Here is a 25,257-nt window from a genome sequence, read left to right as displayed (position 1 = left end):
AGGAATTAAATGGTGTATGGTGTGGAATAACATGAGCTTTAGGTGAATACTCCCCAGCCCAGATGTTCATAATGGTTGTGGTCCATTTAGGTCACCTTCTTGCCTCAATCTTAATTTCAGGCAGTCAGTCTGAAATTTCATGTCAGTCATTTGGCTGCTATATTGTATAGCCAACCTCCCATCAGATAAATTCTGTGCTGCAGGGATGCTATGGAAATCATTTGGCTTCAGGAAGTGTAAGATGGACTGCGTGTCGAGCTGTGTGTTAAATTTTGTGTTGGGATGGGAGGAAGGAAATAGGGGTTCATGAATGTTGCTGTCTGGACTGAAAAGATGTATGTAATGCCTCTGTGCTGCTATTGTCAGTGTATGTTGTGCAGTTGGTAGAGCACATTTTATAGGCGGTGAAATTGAAAATAGAGCAACTTCAGACTTTAGTCTATTGATCTGGCAAACCAAAAGCTCGCCTGACACAATCGTATTTTCCTCTTATGTAATCTTCCTCCACTGATAACATTCATTACAAACGATGGAGTCAGTGCCCATTAGAGGGTTCTCTCTTTTTAGTGCCACTAGTCAGTGCAGCAGTGCTGTTTTTGGTTTCTGTTTTGTCTTTGGCCGTAACCCTATAAAAGTCATTTGCACTTCCAGGAGCAATACAATAGTGCCCTCCTTTATGTCTTCATCTGTCCTGTGGCTCACCACTCTTTATCTTTCAGTTTCTACTATAGGATCTTTTGAACTCAGCCACTCTATCTAATCCTGTGCAGTCACAGGTCATATTTTTTCAAAAATGGTGATACCCTTGCCACAAAAGATATGTTTCTTTTTTATTTTATATATGTTTATAGTTGTCATGTTTGTTACATAATTGTGGATTAGAGTGGAATTTTTTTAGTAAATCATGTTAACTTCATTGACTGCTTCATATCCACTTTAACAATTGCAGATAGTTAATTTGAGTATTCTTATCAATATACTCACATCTGATGTTTTCGTCTGACGTTTTTTGTGTCTTCGGAGGAGCACACGTTACATAATGCACACATGCTTCATGTTCGCCAGGATTTATCATTAAATCTGTTTCCATTGCACTTTGTAACATTTTGTTTTCATATTTACATCATTGTCACTTCAGTCAGGTGTGCACATTTTCTTTTTAACATACTTTGACTTCTTTTTTAACATTTCTGTCCAGGACCAGCCCTGACAGTGTTGGAGCCCTAGATAAGGTTTTATATTCCCCCCACCCCATCCCCAAAAACTGGGGCAATATTCGATACGAATTATATACGATAATTATATGTTACAACAAATGCAATTCTGTGATACACTATATATCACAAATAAATAATCAATGTTGCGTCATATCTCTAACCGCAGAAAAAAAGAAATGTACAATGTTTATTAACAGTGCATTAGTTTGACAGAAAAGAAATGCTGCTACGTATACATATCACAACACTGATGCTGCCGTTCTAATAACCCAAAGATTTATTCCTTTTCATTACAGTAAACACAACACACGACCACAGACAAACACGCAATCATAATAGTTCTTATAGTTACTTTCAAATCTCCAGCGGACTCTGTGCTTCCAGTGAAGAAATGCAGAGTCTGACAGCAGCTGGCCATGGCTGGTTTTGCTTGCATTTCCTCTTCGTTGTCACCCACAATTTCCGTCCATCTGAGAGTCACCAGTCTGTTCAGTGCCTTCATAAAGGAGTTGGAACCAAACACTAATTCATAAAAAAAAAGAGTTCTTAATAGTACTGTCTGTTCAGACAGTAAATTACTGGCTAGGTTGACCAGAGGACACAAGGATATAATCAGGACCCCCCAAAAACGCAAAAAATGCCTTAGTCTTTCTTTGGAGGAGAATATGAGTTATGAGTCTTAAAGTATCTTGAAAACTCTTAAAAAAGCTAAATTATATCCCTGAGATGAAGTGTCTTAGACATAGCCGCCAGAGTGAGTAAATCCTGCCAGATTTAAAGATAAGAGCGTCTGTGTGTCTGTGATAATAAGTGGTAGCTTGTAAGGTTGTAAGGTCACACACACAGAGAGAGAGAGAGAGAGAGAGAGAGAGAGAGAGAGAGAGAGAGAGAGAGAGAGAGAGAGAGAGACGTAGAGAGACACTGGAACAGAGAGACGAATGTAATCATATTTGACAGAGAGGGTAGCGATGGAGAAGAACTATTCTTCTGGCTATTCCACAGTATTCTGCTGTCATCGCAGTGTGGGTGTATGACTCAGTGTTATAACAATCCCCATTCAATATCCCAATAATAACACTGCACCAACATACACAACCTCCATTCACCAACTCACACCATAAAGATATCCATCATGTAGAGATCAATAGGCTTCTTATCTTTATGGTCTACACAACTCAAACTGAATACAAGTTTACCTTTTAGCTCAAAGCACCGCTGAGTCTAGGTGCAGCGACATAGATCCGCTAACATGGCTGTGTAGACTTTTAGCTGTCTTATGGTTGAGGCTAGTGTTAATCATAATCCCATGATATATAAATTAAGCATGCAAAATAAAATGAAGGAGACTCTACAAAGAAAGTAAACATCCCATCCCACAAAAATAAAGCAGAATGATCCTTAAAATCGGTGTACTGATCAAACTGAAACATGTTTGATTTTGGGTTTACAGTAAACGTAAGGACTTAATTGCTGATGTCACAGGACAACCAATAGAAAGATCAAAACATTTTAGATACTGATGATTTTGTCCCTTTGTGGACAAACCAGTGACAAATATGTCGCTTTGCTTTGAACTCAAGTTGTTATCTAAATCAATAAAGATGAGCTCAGTGTTGAGTTGTATATTTTTTTCCAACTGTAATTGAATCCAGATCACTGATGTGATAACAGAGAAACAGAGCTGATGTCAGATAATGCAAAATAAAATCAAGTTATGACACATTTGCTGAAGGAACTCTATATTCAGTTTGTGATTATCTGTGCACACCAGTAATACTTGCATAAATAATAACAATAATAGTCTTTATTCACATAGCACTTATCCAATAGCAGAATTGTCAAAGAGCTTCAAGGGCTGTTGATGAAGCTGTTGGTACAGCGGTCTGAACAGTGCTGAGTTGATATCAATGTATTATTTGTCTGTTCACTAGGTAGGTCCAGGTCTTGTTTGGTCTGGCTTAGAACCAACACTGGAGAGCAGAATAACTGGTTGACCAGTGTCCATCAAAGATGCCTTATAAGCTGTCATATAATTATATGTATATGTATATGTATATGTATATGTATATGTATATGTATATGTACATGCACATGTACATGTATATGTAAATGTATTTGTGTATGCATGATGTGTATAGAAATAGAACATTAGATGTTTAATGAGCAAGTACACTCACTGACAGCAAGCGGCATCTCCAAAGTCTTGTCAGTGGCACGTGAGCTTCCAAGTTTGCCTCTGGGTTGTATGCACGCGTGTGTCTACAGCTGGTGTAGGCTCATGGGTTTTACACTGGGATATCACACAGAACACATCCTTCCCTGGGCTCTAGGAAAGTTTTGCAAATATAAAATAAAACCGGATAATACAGTGATAACACCAGCTGGACCCAAACTGAGTTCCCTTGAAGACAGAGAGTATGCACTGTGGTAAGGGGGGGAAAAAACCAAAAAAACGTTTTATCCACAGTAATTGGTGGAGCATCACACTACCTCCAGTGTTGGTGTTCTCTCTCTCTCTCTTTTGGGTCTTTATGTTTTGTCCAGCTGAATTAACCCTTGGGGTAGAGCTGAATTAACCTTTGGGTTTATTCGGACCAGGTAATCAGGCCACGACTATCGACAGCTTACTTTTGGATTAGCTCTCTTTAAAACATGACAAAAAACCCCAAAATAACAGTGGTATATACATGTCTGTGCTACTTTGGTTTAGAGGGAAATACGACGAACACAGATTTCCTTTAGCCATGATGATGAGTCAATAGTAAATCCACCAGGATTAGTTCAAAGGCTCAAGCAGAAATGGTGACAAAGACAGCACATCACGGCATGTGACTGTGTGTCTATGTATCTTTTATTGCTTGTGTAATGTTATGTTCTCCTTGTGCGTGTATGGGAGGAGTAGAGTATGTTCCAGTATGAGTGGTTCACAAGGTTCAGAGCTAACAGACTGGAAATATGACCAAACATCTCATGCCAAAGTCGACTGAACCTATGGATTATGGATGGAGTTCAGCAAAGGTCAGGTTTACTCCTAGGAGGCATCCTTTTAGCTGCCTGTTTAAGTGCAGGCAGAACAGGGAGTGTGGACGCACAGTCATAACTCAGACCGCTGTAAGTTGTCTGCCACATTCAACTTCGACTGACCTGAGATTTACTCTTCATGAATGGGTAAAGTGAGAGACATGTCGATATGGTAGGAGTACAGTTAAAGAAATGAGCTGGTAGGAGTACTTCAAACAGAATTATTTAGTCTTGTCTGATAAAGAGTCTGTCCTTAAGTCTGCTCCATTGAGACAAAAGTACAATGCTGATTTTGAAATGAGCCTGGACATTATATAATACAGCTTTGTTCCAAACTAAGATATGAATCATGTAAAAAGAAATTACCCATGCTCTCCCAAAATTACTGATAGCAAAATAGATTCAAATGATGTTTAAAGTGTTTGAAGTCCCCTCCGCTCAAAAATGACACATGATGTAGACTTCAGATTTTAAGGGTTGAGTGAGAAACTGTATGTTTTATTATGCTAACTTTCTAAATGGATATTTATTCAGTTTTCAGCACAGTCCAGTTTATCACATACACTGTTTTTAGTGCAACAGAGTGCAGGCTAAAACTATGAAAGCCCTCAGCTCTCTAAAATCCAAATGAACAGCGTGTGCTCCAATGTGGCTGTGGATTACAGAGGCTGACTCAGCTGTAATGAGACATTAATGAAGATGTTGGGTAATTTAGGCTGGCGAGGCAGAGAGAAAGGGAGGGGGAATAGGAGAGGAGAGAGGAGGAAGGAATAGGGAAAAGTAGGGAAGCACCAGCTGCTTTTCCAGATGATCCACGGGGGGAGACACAGCTGTCCTCTTCACCTGACTCTCCTCCCTCTCCATTTTCCGCTCCTGCCTTCCGTCCTCTCTGTACCACCCTTCAGAAACTGCTTCAGCAAAATGACTTTAATGAAGATATATTACCACAACTAAGGCCTAATCCATTGTTTGCCACACAGATCTAGTCCCCCTACACACCTCTCTCTCTCCCTTAGCGCGTGGGCAAGAGCATTTCCCTGCATCTCCATCATGCTGGACAGCTCCCCACTCTGTCGGTAATGTTTATGATACTCTTGAAAGGAGAGCTGCCAGAGGCTGTTCTGAGCCTGAGAGCAGTAAATACCACAAATTAAATTCGATAGGCATAGTATGATAGCGAGGGGCAGCAAGTTGCACATGTATTCATCATCAGTATGGACTAACAGATACTTGTATGCATGTGTGTGAATATACAAATGAAAAACATATACTCTGATACGACAAGGATGTAGAAAAGCCCCTCAAATAGTGAAGAAGAGACCAGAAACTGCCCTACCTGGAGAGAGGAGTCAGTGTGTAGCACTATCTGCAAAATATGTTCAATATTGTCGTACACTAAAAGAAACGAGCTCTGTCTGTCTACATGTTTCTATGTGATTACATCTGTGAAGAGAGAGAGAAAGTTAATGTTCATATTATTGCTATTTTGTACTGTCCAAATATTTGGACAAACTGCATTTGAATGCTTTGGCAAGACACTGCTCTCATAACGTTGATGCCAATAGAGCCCATTGAGTTGAATTGAATTTGAACTGAGAAAAGACTAATCACAAATTGAGGGTGAGACAACAGAACTGAACCTAAAGTATTAAATGGAAAGTGAAATTGTTAAGACTGAATGTGATGTTATCAGTGCAGAATACTTAACCATAAGTGCTCTCGGAGGTTGTAATGACATTGGAAATAATAAACAGATAGACTCATGCTTCAATGCTTCATTAATCTTAAAATTCTTGGTTATACAATATTCATCCAATCGTTCTTAAAGTAATGTTGAAGTCTGTGTTGGTGCAACCTGATTTGTTTGAAGGAAATGGTGTGCGATCTCTTAAGGACATGTCAGTGTCACAGCTCTCTGATTGGTTACATAATTATGCCCATGAGGCACATATTGTTAAAAAACAAAGATGTTTCATAAACCTTACCCTCATTAACTACAACAGGAAAGCATATTATGGTGGAAGATGGTTACTGACTCTTCATTACTTGATTCTTTGGCAGGAAGCTGCCATAAGCTATTATTCATAATTTACTATCTGATGCCTGGTTAGCTTATCATTATAAAATCAAAGCTTGAGCCTTTTGCCTGTGAGTCAGAAAATAACTAACCTCTAATCAACTGTTGGTGCCATGACACTGTAATGGGCAGTATGTATATTATGAGCAGTAACTGTTTAGCATGTGTTCATATGAGGATCAGGTTTAACTTTTCTTTTCACATTTGACCCAACGTTTAACTATTATATGACAGCAAAAATACTACAACACAATGTACATCAAAATATAAGTCAAGACTCACAGAAAAGACACATAAAGGCATTTTGTGATAATATTACAGGCAGATAAGTGACACAGTCAGAGTGAAGGGAACATATCATGCTTTTTGTGATTTTCTGTTATTTGTTATGATGTTGGATGTCTGTGTTAAACAGTCAAAGTTCTAAACCTAGAGGTGAACAGATGTGAAAATGCTCACTGAAAATCAAAAGCCCAGGTTTCAGCCTGCTCTGAACACTCTGTTTGCAATGTTACCTCTACTTCATCAAGATTCAAGATTCAAGATTCAGACGTCAGATTGTTTGCAATCTGATGCTCATAACCTCAAACATGATGTATTTGAGAAGTTTCCATTTTGAGTATAGAATGATAAAAAAGTGAAATCCTCCTACTGCTGCTTGTTTATGTAGCCTCTAGCTAGTCAATCACAATGGAATGGGCTCATTGGGAGGGGGCTAAAATAGGAGACAGGAGGTAAAACAGCCTGTTTTAAACAGAGGCTGAACTGAGAAGCTGCATAAAGGGCCAGTATAAGTTAAATAAGGGTTGTTGCTGTTGTTGTTGTTTTGTTTTTTTACTTTAAATCATGAAAAGATATCCCAGTGGAGCCCCAGAATATAAATACAGATCTGAAAATGTGCATGATACGTCCCCTATAAACTTTAAACTAATTCAGTATCAAACTACGTAAACATAGATAATTCTGGTTTAAAAATAGCCAGAAATATTAGCAACATGATTATCATTGATATAATATATTTTATGTTTACACAAAGTTGGGCGCTCTTGAACATTGTTTAAACCCTGATATATTGCCTGGACACTGACAGCAGGGTGGACAGCGTATTGCATGCAGTTTGTTCAGATGTGACTTCGGCACAGTCATAAATTATGGGCTGCACATGAATATACACCAGATGTCTGCACAGACCCTGGCAGACACAGGCAGATAACAATGTACATTATGTGGACCCTCGTGAACCCTCTGAGCTACACGGGAAGTATAAATTTAGCTTTAACCCGTGGTCCAAATTGTCCAGAGGAGTAAGGATACATTCTGTGGGGTGAACTAGGCTACTCTTGGTCTTATGGGCATTATTTACTCTGTGAATAGTGACACACACACACACACACACACACACACACACACACACGCACGCACGCACGCACGCACGCACACACACACACACACACACACACACACACACACACACACACACAGAGTATATATGGAGTACAGTATACATTTTATGTATTTTATTTTAGATGTTAAGTTTGGCAATGAGGCATCGTCATTCAGAGAGGTGAGCTTTTAGTATTTTCAAAATCCCTCATTATTCAGGTTTAATGATATCGCTTTAAAACATATGTCACAATATATGTTATGCTACTTGTGACACATGGCTAATGAATGTAGATTAGTTAAAAGGGTATCTAAAAAGCCTAAATGTGGACTAATTTCTCACAGGCAGTCACAAAACTGGCAGACAATAACAGCTCCTCTAAATTAACAACTGAAATAATGCCTCATTAGAGAGAATTTAGCACTTTCTAAGTGTATAACCCTCCATTCAATTGTGATGTGTTGCCTGTGCTCTGTTTGAAACTGCCTGTAACATCAGTGCATTCTTGATGTAATAGCTTTAAATTGAATCAGTTTAATAAAAAAAGCTTTTAATTGTAATGGCATACACGGCATTACAGTATGTTCATGTAGTCTCATTTCAATATGAGTCCATTATGTTTGCATCTTCTTGGTGTGAGCAGCGGTGTAAGCAGAACAGAGAAGAGTATAAACTGCTGTTTTGAGCACTGAAGGTTATTGTTTTAGTATAAATAATTTCTCATATTGTTGACTACATCTTTATTGTTGTACTGTAACTGTGGCATTTGTGTTCTCAGGGCATAGCATATACTGGCTGTGTCACACTCTTCAACAAAAGAAGTCTGCTCATGCCTCAGTTGAGGTTGTGAACCTGAGATTAAGAAACCAGGCCTTAGAGGGATTACCAGGATGTTGATGTGTTTTCATATCTCGACTTCAAGCAAGCTAGGTAATACAGAAGGGATCAGCATACACAAACATTATCTGCTCCTAAACCCCTTTGTTGTAAACTTGGCTCATTTGATATGCCAAAACACACGTACCCTAAGCTGGTACATTTCCAGCTGTTGACCCCATGTGACCTGACCAAAGCAAGATGCTAGTTATACATCACAACACTAGTTTCATGAATACACACTGAGCACTCTGACGGGTCTCTTTAAAGGAATAGTAAACATTTTGAGAAAAAACACTTATTAACACCTTCTTGCTGAGAATTAGTTGAAATTTTGATACCACTCTCATATCTGTTGACACCCTACAACCTTCTCTTTAATTCATGGATTACACAAACTGTTTTTGATCTCAAATTGAGGAGATGAGTGAACCCTCGACCCCAAATTTACTTATTTTGGTGGGGATCTGGCAACATGATATTGACAAAAGTTAAAAAATGTGACAAAATAGAGGTTGAACAGACCTCCAGAGAGATCATGTATGACCGATAACAAAATTATGGCCAGAACTACACCCTTTTCTTATCTTCCCCAGATGAGAGTCATAAACTGTAACTCACATTCCTGGAGGATATTCCATGAGTCTCTCTGCAAATCTGAGCCAAACCTGAATTTGTACGAATTGTTTCTCTGAGCTGCTCTCCAGAAACTCATGAACCAAGACACAATTCTTATTGAGGTGTCTCTTTTCTTCGACTTCAAGTATATGCATATTTAAATATTTTATTAAAACAAGTTCTGTTTGTTTCTATTTTATTTGTAACTGACTTATGTGCTTTTATATATAGTATTCAATTTTTGAAGTTTACTACTCCACTCAACTAAAATTACAAGAAGCCAGCCAAAACCTGAATTTTCAACTCAAACTGAAACATTGCTTGGAGGCAGATAACGATGTTTCACACTGGAACACTGCATTGCAAAGACTCAACCCGTCCCGAGCCAAGCCGCACTGCACCAAGCTGTAACTGCAACTAACTCCAGTTGAATCTAAAATAACTCTGGACCTGCTGAGACAACATCTGTGCAGCATGACACAACATTTAACATGTAACATCAACAGTAAGACATAACATGGCTTTGTGATCAAGGGTTGATGTTAAATTAGCTTAGCATTACCTGTTGCAATATATTAACCTTGAATTACACACTATTTCTAAACAACGTCTTTTATTATGTTATTTTTATTATCATTTATAGGCATTATTATTCATTATCATGTATCCTCAACATATGTAGCTATTAATACATTTATTTATTTCTCCTACGAAGTGTTGTTGTGGTTTCTTTGAGCACACCAGACAGAGGTTACTGCTTGTACAAGTACTTAAGGCAATTAGACTGAATCATTGATTAAATTGCTTCCTCCTAGCACTAACAAACTCTAACCAAAGACGGCAGTAGTGCCTAGACAAGGTTTTATATTAATAAATGTATTAATATTCCAACGCTGTCCATTAAATATGCAGCTCTAGCCATTAAGACAGGAAATAGCAAGAAAAAACTTGCCTGGCCCTGTTCATGGTAACAAAATCTGCATAGCAGCACATCTAAAGTTCCCTATTGACTTGTTTGTTTGTTCCCTACAAAAAATGAAGTGCAAAAACAACAATTTGTGGTTTAATAGGGTGATATGTGTAGGACTATTTCTTTGCCAAGAGCAATAACTTTGTGGAGTCTTGTCATTACCGTGACATTGTCAGGCAACAAGAAAGACCAATACAGAGCTTTAGATGTGCTTGTAGTTGTATTTTGTTACCTATGGACCAAGTGAGACTAGCTGATAACTTCCATGCTAAGCTAAGCTAACTGGCTGCTGTATATTTGACACACAGATATGATAGTGGTATCAGTTTTTCTGATCTAACTAAAAAGAGGCAAATAGGCATATTTCCCTCAAATGTTTCATTTTTATTAATCTACACCAAAACTGAATTTGCTTACGATGAACATACTCAGCACTACAGGGGCTGGATGAGGATTAGTAACTCCTTAGTGGAACAGCAGGGAAACTCCTTTAAGGGGTTACCTCATACACTGTAAACACTCTAAGCTCCAGCTAGATTTTGTATAGTCAGACAAGGATAACTTCCAGCTTCCATAGGCCCACACAGGTATGAAAACACACACACACACACATACACATGCACATGCACACATCCTCTGGGCACATTTGCCATTTTAAAACCTTTACTTAAGGAAGCAAATGAGCTAACAGCCCATCCTTAATTATAACAGCCTGGGAGAGTGGATGCAGAGGAGGGAAGGCTCCAGACATTCAAACACTGACGCATTGGGAGCTGCCCAGTGCGATGAGTACAACTGATGCTCACCGCCTTGCTAAAGGGTACTTAGAGGGCAGCAGAGGGGGAGGATATATTGTTACTCATCTTGCCTCCTACACAGATTTTTCCAGCCAGTCTGTGTATTCAAGCCAACATCCAAAAAAAAGGTTCTCTAACCTTTAGGCTGCTTTTGCTTCCACCTCTAAACATGTAGGCCGCAATATCTTACTTACAGTACATCTAAAGAGGCAAAAGTATATTATATCAACACCAACGTTTGGAAAAATGTTGCTATCACACTGGAGTGTCAACATAAATCTAATGAATTCAGTTTTTTATGGGATGTGGGATAGACATTCCCACATCAATATATTCACTTTAAAACACAATATATCTTTGTGGCACCTTGTGACCTGTTTGGCTGCATGTACTGTGGCAGGTTTTCTGTGGAACCTGGCATGAGTTGTTGTCCAGTCATGCTTATCCGAGCCATCCCCAGGTTGCTCATGGCTGTTGCCCAGGCGTTGGAGTCTGACATGGGGAACATCATGGAGTTTAAGTCCATGGTCAGGTTCAGCTCACCATCTGGAGAAATACACAAAAAGAGGGATGAAAAAGTGAGATTGAAATTCCTTTTAGGGACAATTTCGATTTAAATACTAGAAAACGGATGTGTGATGATTTAGATCAGTAAAGTAGAGGACAAAGTTCAAAACCTTATTGACACAATCCCTTTGTGATCTCCAACCTAATTTGAATTCTGCGTTTTGTCACAGGAAAAGGGAGTGACCCCACAGTCTGTCGGACAATATATTATTGTTTAAATCTCTTCATCTTAGAAGTTCAAAAAACAGGCCTCTTGATACTTCCTGCCTCAGTGACCCATGACCTCTACTCAGTGTGTGCAGCTGCTCTGACTTAAAATGCTGTTGCACAAATGTGCAGACTGTGTTAGTCACTCTGTACTATTCAAAATTACAAAGGTTTCTGAACAAAATCAGCATGTAAATATTTTGATATTACACCAATTTTTCTTTCTTTCTGCTTTCACTTTCCATGCATCATCATGCGCTACAGTGGTACCAAAATCTCCAGTTTCCTTTTGTTTTTGTTTCTCATCAAATCAACCAATTTCCTATTACATTAGCCCTATGTACTATATATATTTATGTATTATGAATACATGATATTGTTAAGTATTTAAATTGTTAATTGCTAATTGAGGCAAAGTATCTTAAACAAAATAAAACCTTTTAAAATTCTATTACACGTTAAATTAAAAAAATTAAAAGAATTAATAATTTAGTGGGTATAGTGTAAATCCTTGTCTTTGATAGGCAATTCCTGCTATGATCATACATATGATCACTTCATGTTGTGCTTACCCTGACTGGATAAATGTGTATTATTCTTCACATATAGCATACAACTTTTTTTACTCCCAAGTTGGCTCTTTAGACCAGTCTGAAGTGAAATTCTTAAATGTTTGATTGACAAACATGGTGCCTGACTGAAGTTCAACTTGACACACAATACACAAAGACATAAAGCAGAACACATATAACATTACCTCAGAGCAAAGTGCAAATCCACATATTATTTTTTCTGAAAAATAAACACTGAAAATTCTTTAACCTATCACTACAAACGCACATATTGACTGCCACACAAAACCCCAGGCTCATGGTTCTCTGCCAGATCTTGAGTCTTTCACTGCAAAGCAAGCATATTCAGATCCCCACAGAAAAAAACCCTGCAGTAAAGTCAACAGGCACATATCATACATCCACTGGTGGCTCATTCTCCCGATCTGGACTTGATTTCACAGCTATAAATACACTTACAACTCTTACTAGTCGAGCTCTCACTGGCAGACCTGTACATTACTGAGTGGCAGTAGCTGCTGGCTGAGCCACAAGCCTACCCTACTCTTCCCTCACACAATGTTTAACTGTGATAATACAAACTAGCAATGAGTGTGACTCACAATGTATGTGTATGGAGTTTTTGTTCATGTTTGCTTGTGTGTGAATATATACTGTACAAACACATTGGGCTAAGAAATTGTATCCTGCTGACAAATCAACAAAAAGAAGCCTCTTGTGCTGCTTCTCTAAAAATATGTAAGATGTTTATAGACAAAACAGCTGGACGTCTTCCACATTACTGCAAATATGACTGTTCAACCTAAGCATAATTATGGGATTCAAAGCATGAACATTTCCCATAGCCTGGCCACAGCTTGACTGTTTATATTCACATAATCGTCACAATTAGGACTGTGCTAGCTCTGCACTTTGCAAATAGGATTCTACAAAAGGGAAACCCTCCTCCTGGCGTGCTTGTCATATAGCAACGGGTCTGTTTTGCAATGCCTTTCATTCAACTAATTAATATTCTTCTAAAAATTCCACTAACACAACAACAGCATCCCTGCTCAGAGCCACTCATTAAAAGTTGTCTGTGTGTTGCCATGGCAAGGCCTGATAATACATTCATTGTTGTAGCGCTGCTATGTTAATGTTCCTGACAACAGCTTCACAGGCCTGTTAACCACTTACAATCCCACTGGCTGTCCTGCATGACTGGGTTGCAGTACACTCTGGGGAGAGATATGAGAGCAGTGGTGAAACATAAAGGTTTACAACACTGTCATGATCATTTTAAAGGAGGTTTACGACAACAGCGACAAGGAATAATGTTTACACTCAGAAAACTAATGCAGGGTTTAACAATACACGATCTACTGTACTGTCTTGTTTCTGGCAGAAAGATGCTGATTTGGACTGGTAAAGCAGTCAGATATTGGCCCAATTGGGCCATTGCCCAGAAATACTTTCCTGACTACTATTTCTCACCCAGTGAGGCTGTTATCTTTGTTCTGCAAACAGCCCACTCGCCACTTTCTTACATTTTTTAACAAATCAGATTAGATGCCAGCTCAGAGTTACTCAGAGCGGAGTGTGGTACATCTGTGGGGGCTGCTACTTTGAATTATGAAGCAAGGAAAAGCATCAGTTACCCATTCGGTGAAAATGATGAGTCAGTCTTCACAAGGTTTGCACCATTTGTAAGCAATGAGGTGCTCAGAGCAGGCCGATGTTGGGTCTCACCAGATAACCACGTTTCAAGACAACAAATGGAGTCCTTATGAAACTCAACTTCCCACAGTCCTTACTTGTTCACACCTAGGTGTGAGCTCCACCCATGGACACAGGACAAAAAAAGCCCCGTTTCCATTAAGGGAGTTCCTGGTCAAATTTAGGAGGTGGGAACTTTACAAGAATGTCCTTTCACTCTGCCCTCTAGGTCGCTGTGTCTCCATTGCAGAGTAGTACCCGGATAGGACCCACTGGACTGTACAGGACAACGTAATCATTGTGCAACAGTTTCGATCATCGTGTAATTGTTGTGTGACAGTTTTGACCGTGACATCACCGAAGCGTTGCGCCCAAAGCACAACAAAGAAAACGACAACAAGAGGTCAACATGGAAGGAGCTGAGGTGGTTGCCGCGTTTTTGGTTTGTGTATTTGTGTACATGGTGATGGACACTTTGAACAACAGGTAAAGACATCTCAAAGAAGACTGAAATGAAATGAGACAAATAATTATTTGGAGAATTACTTGGTTGGAGCTTTCCTTAACAGAGGATGGATTTCAGCGTTGCAGACTAATACGAAGGGTAAACTACTTTAAATTAATCCAAACTAAGCGTGTGTTCAAATTACGTTGTAATAATTCTCACTTTGGTTATAAACACAGAGCGTTGTGATAAATTAAGAGCTAACGTTAATGTGTTTCTGCCGTGGAGGATATACTGTTGCCTGAAGTTAGTTAGTTTGACACACTTCAGGAAATGGCCATCTACTTTGAGAACAGATGGAGGTTGCCACAATGTGTCAGTGCCATAGACGGTTCGCACATTCAAATCTTGGAACCGCAGGAGTACCACACTGAATACTTCAACAGTAAAGGTTGATACTCTATTGTCCTGCAGGCAGTGGTTGGGAAAGGACCTTTTTCGCAGAGCTCCCTGGCAGCATGCACAATACCAGAGTTCTGTGTAGATCCGGACTCTGGAATATGGTTGACAGTGAAGACAGGTTCACAGGACGACATTGCACTTTTGAGGGCCATGACATGGGCTATCACATCTTGGGTGATGCCATGTATCCCCAGATGATCTGGCTCGTGAAACCTTTTGTGGACAATAGCCACCTAACTGAAGAGCAAACCAACTACAATGTCAAGCTCAACTGAGCTAGGGTGGTGGTGGAGAATGCAATTGGGCGACTTTTAAGATGGCGATGTCATCTTAAAAGAAATGACTGCAGCACAGACTTGGTCAAGTCAATGGTTGTCACATGCTGTGTACTCCATAATCTGTGCGAGAGCCATGGCGAGGACTTTAGAGAGGAATAGGCTACTCCCATTCACCTCAACCAGCCTGATGTGCAGCTGTCAGATGGTTTTGATATAGGTGTGGCAGCATGTGCTGCTCTAATGCACCACCCTAATAACCTGTGAGTTTTACAGCTTTGCAGGGTTGCAATTTTGTGTTTGTTAGAAAATACTATTGTGTAATATAGAAACACACAGCAATAGCAAAGTGCAAAAAAAAAACAATGTAAATAATATATACACTGCAGAAAAACCAGAATGTTTATAACTATATACAGTGTATTTTTTTCCAAACATTTTTGTAGTGTTGTTGTGCACTTGTTAATATGTTTGCCTTTGGTTATGTGCACAGTCTACTGATTTTGTTGAATATTAATAAACACAAGAATATCAACTGTTGGTTTGCAAATTTGTATCATTATGCATATAGAAACACAGCAATCAAAGTGCAAGAAAATAATGTTAATAACCATATACAGTGTAAAAAAACAAAATGTAAATAACTTTATACAAAAACTTAAATACAAGGCAAGTCCTTTTAAGTCCAGAGGAGGGGGCTCAGGCTGGGACTGTGGCTCAAGAAGCATCCCAAACACGGCCAGAAGCCCTTGCTGGAATGCGAGCATCTGCTTTCTGGATTCCTCCACAGCATCTTCTCCCTCTCCTGTGCAGCAGCCGCCTGTTGCTCGTGCTCTGCGAGCTTCTGGAAAAGGAGTTCACGCTCCTAGCTGTCCTCCCTCCTGCTGTCCTTTTCCATCTCCCTCAAGGCATATATCAATTTTCCTCTTTCCTATAGAGAAATACTACAGAAAACATAATTAGATAGGTGCTACCTTCATTTAAGCTTATCTGAGCATGCCCACCTCGTGAAGGTGTAAGACTTTATGACTTAAACAAAGTTTGACATTACAAGCCAATGTTTACAACAATGCTCGAATCATAGAAATGCAAATCAAAACCATAGATGGTGCATTACATTAGGTCATCCTGTGTTAAATGACCTATAACTTTATATGATTTACTCACTGATGCTTTTGGATGCTTCAGAAGGGTGTAGGGCGAGGGGTACTGCATGAAGGAGGCTCCAAAAGTGTTTCTCTAAAACACAAAAACATGGAAATACATGATAAACTTGCACTGCAGTACAAACACGCAACAAGCAAGCGGACTTGCATCCACAGGGTAAGTGCTACGGTAAGTGCTAGCCATTTAACAATAGGCTATTGTTTGCTAATGTTAGTGTCCCTAGCAGAACTACCAAACTGGGTGATGAAAACCTGCCAATAACGCCAATATTTAACATTTTGATGAGATACATTACAGCAAAATATATCATTCAATAACACAATGTTCATCCCCAAAAGCTGTATGCCATTTAACTAATGTATAAAGGCTAGCAAACGAGTCTGAAGACCAGACTAGCTTGCTAGGTTATCAAAATTGTTAAAATATGTGTTGTTATTCAAATATTACCTGTAGAAAAAGGCTTGTTGGGACCATAGACTGTATATGAGAAATGGATTTAACATCCGTGACGTCACCCATTGGTTTGAGGACTGCTGCTCGGAAGCCAGATGTTTCGGATCTGGGCAGCGCCATCTTGAAAATTTCCAGTGCATACCGGGAAAAATAAAAACACAGATTCTACTTATATGGGCATCAGGAGGAGCAACAGGACGGAGCGGGGGAGGTTGTGAGGGCTGGATCTACCACAGTCTACACCGGCAACCTGGTGATGCTAACCAAGTTAGCTGTTACGACTAACTATAACCACAAAACTCCGGAGAAAACTGTCGGTGTGAAACAAGTTCACGGCTATTTCCTGCAGTCTATCTGTCCGCGCTCCTGAACCTGTGAATCAATCAACATGTCAATCACGACGTAGCTACGCCTCAATGCATACCCTGCTTTATCATCAAATATAAAATCAGGGAGGCCAAAATTTCACAAATGAACATCAAACTGCATTGAAGAAGGCTTTAAATTAGTGATTGAGACAATAAACACATTTTGAAAACATTTACTGAGGTTAGAAATCAAGTGAGAAGTTGGTGAATTCTCCATTGACTTGTATAGAGACGGAAGTCCTTTTGACACCAAACGGTCGCCCCCTGGTGGCCCTTTGATAGAATGCAGTTTTAAGTTACTTCCGCGTTGGCCTCATTTCAGAGGACCGGTGCTCCCCACCTGCCTCAGAGCAGCAGTCCACAAACCAATAAGTGACGTCACGGATGTTACGTCCATTTCTTATATACAGTCTATGGTCAGTACCTTGCCCCGGGAGAGCCACCGCACTTCAGTGTGTAACAACAGCTGCTGATGATCACTGCCCATCTCTCCACATAACACGGCATATAAACGTGTTTGCATTGGACGGCTCTTGATGAAGTTCACTGCTTTGATCGCTTCGTCTAAAACAGTTTTAAGATCCGGGGGCATTTTCTTTGCAGTCAGTGCTTCGCGTTGTATGCTGCAGTTGACAGATGTTGCTTGAGGAGCCACCGCTTTCACACGCCTGACAACTCCACTGTGCTGCCCCAACATCGCACGGGCTCCATCAGTGCTCACTCCAACACATTTGAACCATTCAATCCCGTTGGAAACGATGAAAGCGTTAAGAATGTAAAAAATGGCCTCAGCAGTTGAACAGGTGGGCAGAGGTCTACAAAATAAAAAGTCTTCTTTTATCTCGGTATTTAAATCACATCGTATGTAGGCAAGCAGGTTTGATACATTTGCAATGTCAGTTGATTCATCCAGTTGGAGGGCATAAAACCGGCTCTCTCTTATGCTTTGTATCAGCTGCTCTGACACATTATCTGCCATGTCATCAATTCTGCGTTTTACAGTATTGTCCAACAATGAGATGAGGTTGATAGGCTGCATTGCCTTCAATCCCAACATCACCTCAACTATTTGTTTTGCTGCGGGAAGAATTGAATTCTCACCGATAGTGTGCGGTTTTCCCGCCATAGCGATGAGCTGGGAAACCCGATATGATGCTTCCACAGCCTTTGTGTTCTCACTGCCCATACATTCGATTATTTTTTCTTACTCTGATATTCCCTGAGCTTGTTCTCAAAAAACTGAAGTGGCTTGGTCACATACTGTCCATGCTTTGTTTCGAGGTGACGGTGCAGTTTACATGGCTTAAAGCAGGGGTGTCCAAACTTTTTGCAAATAGAGCCAGATTTGATAAAGTGAAGATGCCCGGGGGCCAATAGTTTGTTCGGACATTTTTTAACTACAAAAGTTTCATGCAAATACACACTGTTATAAAACAATTTTCATTGTTACAATTATCTTTATTTTTCAAATGACAAAATAACCAAATATAAGCCACTCAGGCAGATGTGAACAACTCTCAAAACACATATTCTGCCTTTCATTCATATCTGGAGAGTCAGATAACATTGAACAAACTGTATGAAATACCTTAAATTTACATGAGTTTAAAATATCTTTGCCTCATGAACACTTTAAACAGGAGTTATAAGTAATGCAAAGTTGTCTGTTATTATTAAATCTTAAAACAAGTGAATTTTGCTCTTGTCATTTACAATATCTTTCAGAAAGTAATAGTTTGTGTCACATCTACAGGTTCATAACATCAACAGTAATAACCAAATCTTACTCAAGAGTTTAATAAAAATAAGTGCCATAAATCCAAGTGCATAAATGTTCTTTTGGCTTTTCACTGTTGATAGTGACAGATGTTACCGTTCAAAATACTCAATTTCAGATTGATCAAGAAACAGATTACTTGCTGACACTAATGAGAAGGGTGATACTGAGATCTGGATTTCAGTAAAGAGGCCAGGTCTGGTTTGAGGGCAGTGGTTGAAATGCGTAAAATGTCACGCAAGTGGGAGTCACTTAGTCTTGACCTCAATCGGTTCTTGTTTAAGTTCATGACAGAGAATGTCTGCTCACACAAATATGTGGAGCCGAATAAGCTCAGCATTTTCTTAGCAAATGTTCGCATTTCTGGAAACCTGTCTTTATCCAGCTTGCAGTAAAAGTCAACAAGAGAAAGCTACTGGTGTTTGCCGCGCCATTCATCATCACACTGCAGCTCAATGATCTCCAGCTGCAGCTGTGGAGGAACATCATCAGGGTCCACGGAGAAGGGAGAAGAGAAAAGCAGCATGTCCTTTTCAATAACTGCAAAATCCCGAAAGCGTTGGTTAAATTCCACGGAAAGAGATGCAATAGCTGTTGCATAACTCTTCATTTGTGCACCGATGTTGTCCTGTGGGAAACTGTCAATGACCTCTTTCAAAGCCGGGAAGTGCGCGGTGCAGGGCTCTGTTTGGGACAAGTGTCTTTGGAAAAGTTGCAGCTTGGTTCCAAAGGCCTTGATGTGAGCGTATAGCTGGCTCACCACTGCATCTCGTCCTTGAAGATTAACATTCAGCGCATTCAGATGCTTCGTTATGTCAACCAAAAAAGCCAAATCTGCCAGCCATACAGGATCGGACAGTTCTTCCATCGGCTGCCCCTTTTCACTCAAAAACTGTCCAATTTCCTCTCTGAGAGCGAAAAATCGAAAAATATTACGTCTCCGTATTCAGCCTGGATGTCAAGCAAGAACTGCTGAAACTGTCGGTGGTATAGTGCTTTAGAACGGATAGAATTGTTCCAAATTGATAACTCAGTACATTTAACAAGACTGAACCAATATTTTTCCTGTTATCCAGGGTGGTGCCCTGCTATTATTAATCCTTAATAATTTTATTGATTTTCATCATTTATAATTATCATAATCATTAATTATTGCTAATAGCCAAACTGTAATTAAGGCCCAACACTGAGTTTTAAAAGGCATCAATAGTTGGTACTACCAATTGTAGTCAGTAGCCTGGATGATTGTAAAGCTGACAACCACATTCAGTCATGAATAATGTGTCAGCAAGATGACTGACATATTTTATGATATTCTTTATATTAAGCAAAACAAAACACAAATGTCCTAAAACAAATGTGTGTTTGGTCAAGTGTAAAAGTTTACACTTGACCTCAAAAACAGTAGTTTAACAAAATAAAAATTGAATAATATGTCACTACACTTCATGCAACTGCACTATCAAAGCTGGGTTGTGGAATGGCTAGGATGCCCAAGTAGAGGGGTATTAGAGAGGGACATGTCATCAAAGATGAGACAGTACTGTAGCAGACACCTCTCCAGTAACTGCTGGCACTGCTGCAGAGACATTGCATGGATTTTGGTTAATCTTGAATGTGCCGGGCTTGCAGCTGTTCCTTAGCCATGCCAACACAAACCAATTAATGTTGTAGTTGTGGCGACAGTACATACATCAGACACTCAGCCTCTTCAATGAAATGCAGATATTATCAAAGATTGGTAGAACATACTCTTCTTTATAAATGTGTTTAAACTGTCCTCACATGCTGATAGACAGTTTAATATTTTCATCATTTCACCACATTCAAATTCACCTCATGGATCATTTCTTTTGCCCTACATTTCTGCATTTGCTCTGGCCAAACATTTCATACTCTCAAACACAACGATTTAGATGTTGCTGATACACACTGACTTTCCTATAAAAAATGTAAAAAATCAAATATTTCTCATACCCAGACTAATTTGATCCATATATCCAGCTGCTTGGTGATTGGGTTTGTTTTTCATACAAAGTCACAACTACAGCACTGTGTGTGTGTTTTTTGTGATATTCGCTGATTGCTCAACTATTGAAGAAGCAGCACTGGAAATTGGGAACAAACCCAGATGTTTTTTTTATATACAGAAACAACAAAGCAGGTCAAAACTCCACACACCTCATCAAAAGCATATGCTGTTCAAGAAAACAGAGGAAAACACGGATAACAAATGAAACATCTAAACTTTAAAATCCGCCAAACAGTTTTAATATTACACCAGCAGAGTCATCTCTATAAGGTATTATCTGAATCCATTTGATGTTATTTGATCTGTCAGATATTTTCTTTTCATTTCGTCATGCTTAAATCCTTCTCACAGCATCTGTCAGAAACAATAGACAGCACCAATAATGTGCAAAACCAATTCATTCTAAGCCACCCTCACTCTCTGAAGTTGTATGGCTAATTAACAGAGTCACCTCACTTTTTAAGTCAAAGGGAGATTGTAATCATAGGGTCAAGGTTAAAACAAAGTCTGATAGCTGCTTATAATGAGTCAAAATTTGTCAGTAAGAGACAATTCTCATTTGATTGGTCTCAGCTGGTTGCCACTGAGTTGGGTTTGGTTTGTCCAAAGGCCAATTCGACTTGTGGCACCATATTGTTCCAGACAATTATATCTGTGTGTCATGAATGATTGATTCTGTTTTGAGTTGTGACTCAGAAACTGAACATGTCATTAAGATAGCTGAAATTATGTCATGTCAACTACACTCTGCAGGAGTTACACAGATCACACTTTCAATGAATGCAGACCATAAAAGCAACAAGGATCATGTGACTTCTTTAACTGACTGTTCATTCATTTTGCACAAGCACATATGTTAAGGACGAAACATAAATATATAAACAAAACAAGAATATATATAACATGTTATATGTGTATTTTAGCCATACACACCATACCCTGTCTTATGCTATTTATTTCCAATTTAACACTTTTTAAATTGTGCTTAAATTTATTTTTATATTGCCATGTGTTATGTAAAGCACTTTTAATTGCCTTGTTGTGCTATGCAAATAAACTTGCCTTGCCCTGCCTTGCCATACCCACACTGGAAGCAATATATTAACAACCGTGACATTGTATTTGCAGGCTTCATGCACATTTGTAATATAAGTGGCACCTCAAACACTCATATGAAGCAGTGTTATGTGTTGACAGTAAAGTTAACGAGCAGTAATGTAACGTTGTAATGTAAAGGCATGTAACACTAGCGTTAGCAGCTAATGCTACCTTCAGCTGTCCCAAACTCCTCATAGTTACTGAATCTGCTATTTTACAGGTACATGTGTCCATACAATGTTTAAGAAAAAAACACATTCACATTACAATTTCACATTTTAGTGAAAAATTCATCCTCTTCAGCCATACAATAGTAGAGTATATTACAGTCCATGTTTACTAGTTTGCGTGGCAGACGTCTTAACAATACTGAGCCCTTTTGATAAAGTATTTATCATAAAATTGGAAAATTATTTATGTATTTTAGTCACACTTTAATAATTAAATAAAACATATAAATGAATCATATTAAATTGTAGTGTATCATATAATTTCATTTGTATTGCAGCCTGTGTATGTAGATATGTGGAACCATCTGAGAGGAAAAGATACACATCCCTTATACTCTGTCAAACTTTTTCATTGTTTTTTTTAACAATATCTGCTTGTTGTAACTGAAGCAGGAATGTGTGGTTATAAAGGTAAATCAAACTTCCATGTCAAAGAGAGAGAAAAAAACTCAGGGTTGGATATTGAGTTAGAGTAAACATGAAACAAGTATCACAGACCTCCAGTGTCAAACTGTCACAGACTAAAAACTTTGCTGACCTGACAATTCCTAGGCCATAAATAAAACATTGAAAAAAGAAAAAAACTGACTTAGGGAATATTTTTGAATGATTAGTAGCTGTAAATGAGTCTATCATGAACAATGTGTCAAAACAAACTGAGTGCCCGATACTCAATAGTTCCTCTCCAAAACTGAACATGGATAGATGTAGAGTGCAAAGCAGTTCAGAGCATACACTCTTTTTGTGTAAATGCCAGTTTACACATCTAATGATGAATACAGAGCTATCCCTCTGCCTGTAGAGCCAGATTACATTGCAAATTTAATTAGGCAAAGACACATTCTCAAGTGCTTGTCATTTTCTTTGTGCTTTTTATGACTAACATTTCCTGCTGTGTCAGAAATTGTAAAGTGTCAAATCATGATCTGAGTCTAATTGCTTGTAATCACTGATTGTGGGATCAAATTCAATAGAATGTCATCACTTTATACACCAAACAATGTTTTTCTAATGAATAAGAAATGCACTTTCTTTCCACTTTTTCAAGGTCTAATAAATCAATTTGTAATTTGCCTTAAGTAGTAGAGGAGTTTCCTGTAGTAACATTTGATTTCTCTGCCTCTGATCATGAAATTTAATTTCCATTTTAGAGCCAGAGAGTACACTTTCTATATAGTACTTCCTGTCAATTTGGTCTAAACCCCACAGCCAATTGCTTTGAATCCGCTGACATCCTCTTTACACCATGGAAGCAAGCGGTTGGTGAAGGGTGAATCAATTATTTAACATACAGTTAAAGCAACAGGTAAGAGCCTTCATGTACAGTATTCCTTTATTCATTTATTTATTTATTTATTTTTACATCAAATAACTTTTTGATTTTAGAGAGAGCAAAACGCCTGCAGACTGGCTGAGGAGTGCTACTTCACATATGTATGCAGGTATCAAAAAACAGATGCTCTTTGGATCCAAGGATGTATCTTGAGAACAAAAAAGAGATAAAGGTTGGACTTGTACTTTGCTTTGTGATCAATAAGTCATGACCAAAAAATGCCAAGGCACAGTGCTTTGCAAAAATTAAAAAGCCTTTAATAAATGGGCTTAGTTCCTACGCGTTTCAACTCAGTCTTCTTCAGGGCTGAAGAAGACTGAGTTGAAACATCATGGTCATAACTTATTGATCACAAAGCACCAGTACAAGTCCAACCTTTCTCTCTTTTTTTGATGACAATTTTGACTTTAACTGTAAGCTCACAGTAAAAGTACAAATGCAATCAGTCTGCTCCTCTTAACATCCTTCTCTTGTGATTTAGTGAGGCAAATTAACACAAGATGATGCCTTTTACTGTCATTTCTATCCCTAGAATTTCTTACATTTCTTACATACGTAGATTATTATGTCAAGTATAGATTTTTTTATTTGATATTGTCAGACTTTTGGCGCTTCTGGAGGGACTGTGTCTGGTCAAAATGAATTTGTCGATGGGAAGTTGATTCCCCCTGTGCCCCACAGTCACGAGCTTGTGAACTCTGAGGATTGATTTCAGACCAAGGCTGTACTGATCTCCTGGATTCTCCTGATTGGCCTTTAGCTCTGCTAAATGTTCCCTCAGGGGGGTGGGACTGATGGGAAATGTAGCCATTTTAAGGCCTATTGGCTGTAAACCTCCCAGTCTAGAGAGAAGTCAGGGACCATTTCGTTTACAATGAGCAAGCTTTCAATATCAAACCCTATCCTGAAGGGAGAGACTTAGAGTTAGAAGTCACAGTTAGGTTGGACGAGAGAAAGAAATCAGGAGGCTGATGACAGAAGCGAGAAAAATGGAAAAAGGAAAGTATAATAAAAACAAAATAACAGGCAACATCTCTCTATTTGTGAGTTTATAGTTTATATGAGTGAGTTAATAATATATTGGCTGTCTCGCATGAATATGAGAAGAACTGCATTACTTTATGTATAAGCTCCTTATCGTCAGATAAAAGAAAAGAAAGTGCATCCTAGATCATGAAAACAAACAGGAGACAAGATAAAATGCAAGGATTGCAAAAGTGCCTTGTAGCATTGGATGGCTTTTTGACCTTACTGAGTGTGTGTGCATGTGTGCCTTCATCCCCCTTTCCTTACCTACAGACAACATCAGCAAAATGAGGTGAGTGAAACTACATCAGCACAATGTGGCAAAACTGGGATCATCCCAGCCAAGAGCAATCTATCATAAATTTAACTGGAGAGTCTGTCCACTGCATGTGAAGACAACGGTAACCCTCACGTTCTCTTCCCATTGACAATTTACCTGGTCTATAGTTTGACTGTTTATAAAGCATAAATTAACATCCAAATCTGTGTTAGATCTTTTTAGCTAACTTAATTCCAATTTATTACCACAGGTTTTACAGATATATTTGGAAATTATAGTATTTATAGTCTTAATGGCATTCAGTGATATG

General features: G+C 38.9%; 1 pseudogene; it reads right to left on the bottom strand.

Moving 5' to 3' along the window:
- The window catches only part of LOC133986399 (ecto-NOX disulfide-thiol exchanger 2-like), a 37,253-nt pseudogene extending 25,743 nt beyond the window's left edge, over window positions 1-11,510 (bottom strand).
- Between the last annotated feature and the right edge of the window lie 13,747 nt (window positions 11,511-25,257).

This window comes from Scomber scombrus, chromosome 9 (assembly GCF_963691925.1).
Source record: "Scomber scombrus chromosome 9, fScoSco1.1, whole genome shotgun sequence".
Lineage (NCBI taxonomy): Eukaryota > Metazoa > Chordata > Actinopteri > Scombriformes > Scombridae > Scomber > Scomber scombrus.
Note: the sequence above shows the minus strand (reverse complement) of the source record. Positions and strands in the feature narration are given on the sequence as shown.